The sequence below is a fragment of the Phalacrocorax carbo genome, chromosome 23, assembly GCF_963921805.1.
Source record: "Phalacrocorax carbo chromosome 23, bPhaCar2.1, whole genome shotgun sequence".
NCBI classification, from domain to species: Eukaryota; Metazoa; Chordata; class Aves; order Suliformes; family Phalacrocoracidae; genus Phalacrocorax; species Phalacrocorax carbo.
In genome coordinates, this window is record NC_087535.1 from 7,256,067 (window position 1) to 7,263,566 (window position 7,500).

Genomic DNA, 7,500 nt, shown 5'->3' on the forward strand with positions numbered 1-7,500 from the left:
GGGAAGCCCTGATGCCTGCACAAGCCCCCCACTAATCCCTTCTTTCCCAGGCCACGCCGCCGCGCTCGCGGCTCGCCGAGGAGAGGGGAGCTGCGGGAAAACCTCTCGGCCCTATAAACTGACACAGTTGTTTATAATATTCCTAAGTGCCATTGCGTGATGATAGCAGTTCTTTGACAGGGAAAATTTACTTTTTTCCTTCTTTTTTTAAATAAAGTTAGAAAGCTGCAAGTTCTACAAAAGATGTTTTGGCTATTATTCAGGGTTTGTTTGTTTTTCTGCTTCCTAAAGTGACACACTGAGGGCCATTTGCTGCTGCTAATGTTACAGCGTTGTTGCAGCACCGCTAGCAGGGTGCTGTGCTCAGGCTGGCCTGGGCAAGGCTGAAACCCTGGGGCTGAGGCTCGCTGCCCTCCCTCCGGCCGCCCCACCGGCCACCCCATCCACCCACCCTCACTGCCCTGCGCCGGGGGGTGACATGCCTGCAAGGAGGTGACATTTGCTGAGCAGAGAGCAAGGGCAGCACCAGCGCCCGGCTGCAGCACCCGGGGGATCCCAGCCCTGCCGGCTGCACCAGCCCTGCAGCCAGCGCGGCGGCGGCCCAGGAGCAGGGAGCAACGGAGCAGGGAGCAACGGAGCAATGGAGCAGGGAGCAATGGAGCAATGGAGCAGGGAGCAATGGAGCAAGGAGAATGGAGCAGCCTCTTGCAGCTCCTCGGCCAAAGCGCCTGCAGCCTCCTGAGCTGCCCGCAGCTGAACTTCCTGGGAAAGCAGCTCACATTTGCACGGATGAAAGTTAAAAGCCGTTGACCTCCTGGATAAAATTTATCTGTGCACATTTCGCATCCCGGGAGGTGAAACCATTGCTTTGCCATTACTTTTTGTGTGGAAAAACTCCTCTCTATGAGCCAGCCGCTTTGCTGAGGACACTGCCATCTCCGGTTTGCTTATATTGTGCTAAAACAAACAAACAAGCCCTGAAAGTCAGTGGAGAGCTGCAGCAATCCTCCAAGCTATAAAAAGGAGTAGGGATTTATCAGGACTTCAGTATGGGACACGGCACGGCTTCCACAAGGCTGGTGCGCTGACTGACGGGCACCCCTCCAGCACACCCGTGCCTTCGGGTGTCAGCAGATACGCTGTTTCCCTGCGGTCACGGATGGGGCTGACATTGCACTGTCCTGGCCCTCCATCAGCTGAGGCACAAGGAAGACAGTCACAGCCTGGAGCAGAGACCAGGGCTTGTGGAAAGCACAGCTCCCTGTGCTGGACGGACGGGCTGATGGAGATTAGGGCTCGTGTCCCTGCGGGGTGACAAAGCAACGTGGCAGCCTTCAGGTGCCCCTGAGGGGAGGCAGCAGCAGCGGCATCAGGGCAGGAGGCAGGATGAGCTCAGCCAAGGCAAGGAGGGCTTCCTGAGAGCGATGGTCTTGGACGACCTCCTGCCACTCCAATTCAGTGTTCACTGGATCATTTGTCAGTGTAAAAAAATCAGGCTGGAGCTCAAAGTATCCCTACTGCCTTGTCCTGGAGGAGAAGTCCTGGAGGAGGTGACAGGATAACGTTAGCAAAGCAGCCAGCTACGAGGTCACTGCCACAGGCTAAGAGCCCCTTCTGCCTGGGGGCTTTCCACCTAAGCCCTCCTTGTAGAGGGATGCAGGGCACAGCTCTGCACTGATGTCCGCAGGACAGCTGCATTGCTCCATGGAAAGGTTTGTAAAGCCCACAGGACTGAGTCCATGAGTGCTAAGACAGCAATTTCCTGCTCAGAGTAATTTTTCAGCTGATGAGGCTGGGGAAGCACCCACCCGCATCCCGCCAAGCACCCGTGCCGCGCCGCTGGGTTGTGGGTGCGTTGCACTTACCCACAATGGGCCTCCTAAAACCCTCCCAGCAGCACCACTTGGCTGCAACGATGCTGATGCCCCCACAGCTCACTGGAAGACAGGAATTCAGACTGAGAGGTTCTTGTTACTTTGTCATCCAAGATCCCAAATCCCCTCCCGCCCCAGGAAAGCCCAGCTCAGCGCCAGGCTCAGCAGAGCAGCCCAGGCTTTCCCATGGCCGCAGCTGCGGTTGGTGCTGCCTCAGGTACCGCAGTCGCGGCCCCGCAGCCGCAGTGCTGCAGGCATTTGCTGTGGGAGCCAGGAAACAAGAGATGGGAAGTTTATAAACATGCCGTGGATGGTTTATGGAAAGAGGTTATGAAATGCCATTATATGTTTTATAAAGTGTCCTGATTGCACTCCCCAGTCACGGTATGATTTTGATCATAGAGCTCAAAACGAGCTGGGGCTGGAGATCTGAAGGGTAGGGGACGGCCGGGAGGGCAGCGCAGCAACATGGATATCGGCGGGTTCTCTTCAGCACTTGCTTATGCCCAGGGTTCTGCAGTCGCCGACATTCGTGCTTTGGGAAACGCCCGACCGACATTAACCCGAGGTGGGAGGGAATTGCCCCAACGCAGGGGTGCCCCCTGCGGCCCGGCAGCCCCCCACCCTTGCCAGCACCAGCAGTGCCCCCCCGCCCGGCGGCGTCCCGCACACCAAGCCCCATTCCCGTCCTCTGCGCCAGCCCCCCCCGATGCTGCTTCTTTGATGCAAGAGACCGTTCTGAAGATGCGCAGATGATGCAGCAAGGGTGAAGGGGCTGATGGGGGAGCAGGGGCTGAGGGTGCCCTGCTAACGTGCCTCCCAGGGCTGTGCGCCCCGTGTTTTGGGGGGACCCCGCGCAGCGCAGAGAGCTGCAGAGATGCGCCGAGCCCGGCAGCTCCACGGCACCAGCACGGTGGCGGCTGGGCACACGGGTGTGACAAACCCGCCGGCCGGCCCCTGGCACCCGGGGAGCGGTGGGGGAATGTTGGCCGGAGGAGAGAAGCAAACATCAAGGGATCAGAATGAAACCACATTGCAGTGCGTGATTTATGGACTGATTCAGGGCTGCAGCACGCGGCCTCGCAAGGGCTCCCTGGGAGGAGCAGCCCACGATCAGTGTTTACCAGGGACCGGTGCAGCCCCTGCAGGGCTGGCCAAGAGCTAATTGCAACAGCCTGAACCGTCTCCTCCCAACTGCGGCAGCCACCCAGACACAGAGGTGCAGGACCTGCTCACAGGCAACGGCAAGGCCAGCACTTCGACGCTGCCTCCCATCTTACCCTGGAAGTAGAATTGAACCTCTGTTCTGCTGGAGAGCAACCTGTGGCCCTGGCACTGGGTGCTGGAGCAGGAAGAGTCCATCCTCTCCCCTGGGACCGCGGACCAGGTATAAGAGGGGGCTTGTCATTGCGACCCATCCATGACTGATGCACAAACCCCTCAAAACTTGGAAAAACTTAATTAACAGACCTCTAAGTCCCGATGTGCAATGTAGGCATCATGTGTCTGACATTTGGCTTCTCATCCCTGAGCTGCTGGTCCAACAGCTTGCAAGCCAGAGATTAAGCTTCCCGGTTCCTCTTTTTGATCTGCATCATTCACATTTTTCCATGTTGTTGGACATAATAAAAAAACAAGACTTGGACTTAGCAGGCAGAGGGAGGCTCTAATTGCTTTCCCAGCTCCTCCCACACCAGCTCCGATGGCTGCCCAGGGACCGGCACACACGCGCTCAGCCCACGAGTTAAACAGGTGAGACAAGACCGGCTTTGGGGTGGGTGCACAGACTGCGCAATGCATCTGCAAAGGCCCTATCACGGGCACGCTTCGCACCAGCAGAGGTGCTGCCCGAGCGCCCGACAGCCCCGGGGTGCTGCCTGAGCACCGTCCCCGCGCCCCGCGGCCGAGGGCCGTGGGCTGGGCAGGGTGGGGATGCTCCCGGCCACGCGTGGCTCCGCGTGCGTGGGCCGACTTGGCAGACGTGTTGCTATCCGTTACCAGCTAATGCAATGGAACTGGCTGACAATGGGCTCGGCAGCTGCCAAATCCAACATGCGGCCTGCAGATGTCCCTGGGACCGGCAAACCCTGCTGGAAGAGCCGTGCGGTACGAAAGGTTACCCTCGATTTGCTTCAGATGCTGCTCGCGCCGTTCAACAGCCATCATTGGAGGAGGGGGCTCCTTCAGCGAGAGAAGCATAAATCCAGCTCTCCTTCCAGACTGTTATAATCTTCTCTGGTTCAAATTAAGTGACTGGGGTCGTTTTTTATATGTTGCAATTTGTCTTTTACCTGAGGGCATTGTGGAAAGGAAAGAAAAGAAGGTCAATCTAGCACAAAAGCAGGGAAGGAGCAGAGTCTTTAGCAGACAATTAGCTGAACTATCAGATTCTCCCTAAAACATCAAAATGGAGATTAAATGCAGGCAGACACGGCTCTTCCTTGCCAGTGGGTCCAGCGATAAATCAGCAGCTGTGGCTGCACAGCAGAAGGCTGCGGGCAGGCAAATACAGCCCTGATCCCCAGTGATGTTACAGGAGCGGGATGGGAGAGACCCCAGCTCCCACCAGCACCATCAGCCTCACATCAGCACCCTCCCAGTTCTCTTTTTAAGGCCGAGGGGCAAGGTCGGTGCAAACAGCCAGCACAGCCACCAGACAGGCGGGGGATGACACCCGTGCCACCACCAAAAGCCACCGAGCGCCTGTTGTTTCAGGCAACCGTCCTCTGCGCCTCAGAAAGCAATGCCTCACCGAAGCATCTGCTCCGGATTTCCAGAGCCAGTGACAAAGGGCTTTGTGTGTGCTTCGGTTTGGAATGTGGGTTGACTTTGTTCTACAAATATTTAAACAAATATTTAAAGAAATTGGGTATTCCATCAACCACTATATTAAAAGCAAACGAACTGCTGGACGCCGCAGGTTAGTGGATGTCAGCACTGGGGGACGCGGCAGGGCTGCCCGCACGGGCAGGTCACACCACCTGTGGTCCCCGTCCCTTTTTGACGCCCGCATGAGTGCGGCTCGCCCGCGCAGAGCGTCGCACGGGGCTGCGTGTGCGCCGAGGGCCGCCCGGCGCTCGCCGCAGCGTTAGAGCCCACCAACATCCCTCCCGCGTCTGCGCCCCTCAGCGCCCCCGTCAGCGAGGGCGCCCCTTTTCTGGAGCCCGGACGAGACCCACGCTTTCTCCCCACTTTAAACAAAACCCCACTTCTTCAAAGGCCTGCGGAGCTGGCAAAGCCAGCGACCTCCCGGGCGGAGGCACACAAGGAGCGTGCTTGACTGGAAATGTTTACTGCGAAGACACACAGCGAGTGCACTGGTAGGGCGAGCCTGGGTGTATTTAGGTTCTGGCTTTGGAGGAAGGCACATCCCTTACAGAAAAACTGCTTGGCAGAGCGGGAGAAAAAAAGGTATCTAGCGCTTGCAGCAATGTGCTCTGCCCCAAAAGCACATTATTTGCCCTTCCCAGGAGTTTTATCAGCCTGTAGAAAGAACCAAACTTGGATTATGCCCAAGTTCCCCTTCCAGAGGGCAGGGAGAGGCTGGGCCAAGAGGCTGGGAGCCCCTCTGCCCTGCCCGCCCTGCCCGCCCTGCCCGCACCGGGGAGGCAGCGGGGCTGTGGCTGGGGATGAGGCTGCTCCCGCGCAGCCCTCGCGCTCCCAGGGTTGCGTCCCTCTCGCCGCAAGCATCCGACTGGAAGCGATCCCCGTGGTATCGGCCTGTGTGTGTCAGCGCCTTTCTCCCGAAGCAAACCCCAGCCCAGGATGCAGCGGAGGAGATTTATTTCTTCTGACAGGCTCCACACACGCCGCTATTTTTCTTCATTGCTCTTGACACATCTCCCGCCACACTGGGCAAACTTTGGGGTCGGATGAGAGCCAGTGTCGGGGGCAAGATGTGAGCTGTTTTCAGATAGTTTATAAAATTAACATCCCTAAAGGATCCTGCCATTTGCAGAGGTGAAATCCATGACTGCGCCATGTCCGTTCTGGATGATTTCATCACCAAGTGACTCCTTACGTGGTTTTTCCTTGTCTTTTACAGCTCTAAGCTGCTCGCCAGCACCGGGCTGGCAGAGCCGGGCGAGAAGGGAAGAAGCCTTGTTTCCAACAAGGGCTTTAGGCAATCTACATCTGCAAAACCATCCAAGCTCCCAAACTCACCTGCACTGCCTTGCCGCAAGTGCCTCGGGGCAACCGAGCCCCCCGTAGAGCCCCCCGGAGCCACAGCCCAGGGATACCCTGCCACGGGGAGAAAAAGCATAACTTTGCACTGAATCTTCCATATTAAAGAAATAAAAAACCAACAACTTTTTCAGTAGAAATTTAGACCTAAAACCTGTGATCTGTTGTATTTTGATCAGAACACAGACAGCTCTGTCCCAAAACAGTCTTTTTCAATATATTTGGGGATTTAATGAAGAGCATGATTTCATCTTTGCTGAAAGCAGGTACATTTTGTGTTTCCACTGAATGAAAATATAAGCTTTTATAAAAAACAATTTGAGTAAAACCTGTTAAGCCTGCCCTGTTTGTAGCACCCACAGAGAACTCTGTCTCAACACCCAGCATTAGACCTGGCTAGCCACAAACCACAGACATGCTTTGGGTCAGTCTCTTTTTTTCCAGCACTCCTATTATTTTTTGCTCCTGAGGATGGGGCTGGGAAGGACTCAGCCTTCAGCACAGTACAAATTCTGCCCTTTTGGTAAAGCGTAATAAACTTCTTCCCCTGACACATAGGAAAATGTTTTAAGGCAAGACTTTATAGAGAGCATCAATCACTTTGGAGGTGATGGAATTGCTGCAGAATTATAAGCAAGTCTGAAGTGTCTACAGAGGACTCTAAACACTGTCTTCTATTTATTCTCTGTGTCCTTTGTAAATGTAAACTTCAGTGGAGTCCAGAGGCCCTTCCGTCTCCACGGCTTGTCAATCCAGCACCTTTCACCACCACTAAAATCACAATTAAAAAAAAGAGGGATTACAAAAACAAACACAGAGCTCACGCTCGCGAGTGATGGCTGCGGACTGTTGTGCTGCCACCGGCCATCTCCCACCGGGAGCAGCGGTCGGATCCTGCCCCGTGCCTACATCATCGCACCACGGGCGTGCAAGAGCAGGACCCCCAGAGCCACCTCCTCACCGGTGACCGTCTGTCACAGCGGGCAGGAGGCGAGGGAGGAGCAGGGGGTGAGGCTGGGAGCGTGTCCTAGCTGTAGCACCCAGTCCTGGCTGCTCACCTGTGAGCCCATCCCCTCCTCTCGGAGGGGCAGGAGTGGGAGAGAAGGACCCAAACTAAATGCTGGAGAAGACAGGGACGGAGACCTGGCGGACGTGTGTGCACCCACATGTGCCCTCACTGTGCGCGGGCAGGATTTTATCTCCTACAGCCATTAGACTACCAGTGAGACTAACGGTGCACCCCTGAATAAACACAGATTATGGCTCTGAAAGGCTCCGAGAAGATCAAGCAGAGGACAGTGCACTGACAGCAGGATGGAGCTGGGTGTGGGAGAGCCATCCCAGCTGGAACACCGCTCGGAGGACCAAGCATGAGAGTGGGAAGTGACTTTTGCTTCCACAGAGAGAAAAAAAGATAAAAGCTCTTTAAAGTTTTGAAGAC